This window comes from Pteropus alecto, unplaced genomic scaffold, assembly GCF_000325575.1.
Source record: "Pteropus alecto unplaced genomic scaffold, ASM32557v1 scaffold68, whole genome shotgun sequence".
NCBI classification, from domain to species: domain Eukaryota; kingdom Metazoa; phylum Chordata; class Mammalia; order Chiroptera; family Pteropodidae; genus Pteropus; species Pteropus alecto.
The window spans coordinates 3,825,614-3,826,856 of record NW_006441386.1 but is presented as its reverse complement, the minus strand read 5'-3'; the positions used below and the strand labels follow the sequence as shown (position 1 = coordinate 3,826,856).

The window sequence follows — 1,243 nt, the reverse complement described above, 5'->3', positions numbered from 1 at the left end:
GTTTAAATTGTACCAGGCATGAAGGATATAAGAAGACATTTCTCCAAAGATATACAAATGTTTAATAAGCTCTTGAAAAGATATTCAATATCATTAGCCATAGGGATACAAATAAAAACCACAATCATATACCACTAATATCTACTAGACTGGCTATAACTAAAAAGACAGATAATAAAAAGTATTAGTGAGGGTGTGGAGAAACTGGAACCCTCATATATCGCTAGTGAGAATGTAAAATGATGCAGTCACTTTAGAAAACAGTCTGGTAGTTCCTCAGGAGGTTAAACAGAGAGTTATCGTATGACCCAACAATTCTACTCCTAGGTACACATCCAAGAAAAATGAAAAAATATGCTCACACAAAAACTTGTACGTGAATGTATATATCAGCATTATTCATAATAGTCAAAAAAGTAAAAACAACACAAAATCCATCACCGGATGAATGGATAAATAAAATATGGAATATTCTATAATAAAATATTTCAGCCATAGAAAGAAATAAAATATTGATACATGCTACAATATGAATGAACCTTGAAAACATACTGAATGAAAAAAATCAGTCACAGGTTTTTGTGGCACGAGGCAGTGCAGGATGTCCTTCATGGGAACCAGCGCAAGTACTAGAAGTTTTGAGAGACGATGATGCTGTAGATCAGCTTGAAGAACTGTGACCCAAAGGAGAACGAATGCTTCTTGGTTGCATGAAGATTGCATAGTCAGGCTTAAATTCACTCCACACCTCAAGTTCTCCATATGTGTTCTAGGGGACCGGCAGTGGCGAGGCCAAGCTGTGGATATTCCCCACATGGACATCAAGGCACTGAAGAAACTCAGCAAAACTAAGAAATTGGTCAAGAAGCTGGCCAAGAAGTATGATGCCTTTTTGGCCTCAGAGTCTCTGATTAAGCAGATCTCATGAATCCTGGGCCCAGGCCTGAAAAAGGGTGGCAAGTTTCCTTTCTTCCTGCCCCACAATGAGAACATGGTGGCCAAAGTCGATGAAGTGAAATCCATAATCAAGTTCCAGATGAAGATGTTGCGCTGGCAGTAGCTGTTGGCCCCATGAAGATTGCAGATGATGAGCTTGTGTACAACATCCGCTTAGCTGTCGATTTCCTGGTGTCATTGCTCAAAAAGAGCTGGCAGAACATCTAGGTTTTATATATCAAGAGCACCATGGGCAAGCCCCAGCACCTGTACCAAGGCACAGTTTAATAAATTATACTACTACCAT

At 39.3% G+C, this 1,243-nt stretch overlaps 1 pseudogene; it reads left to right on the top strand.

Moving 5' to 3' along the window:
- Window positions 1-555: 555 nt before the first annotated feature.
- Window positions 556-1,224, top strand: LOC102897298 (annotated as a pseudogene).
- The last annotated feature ends 19 nt before the right edge of the window (window positions 1,225-1,243 follow it).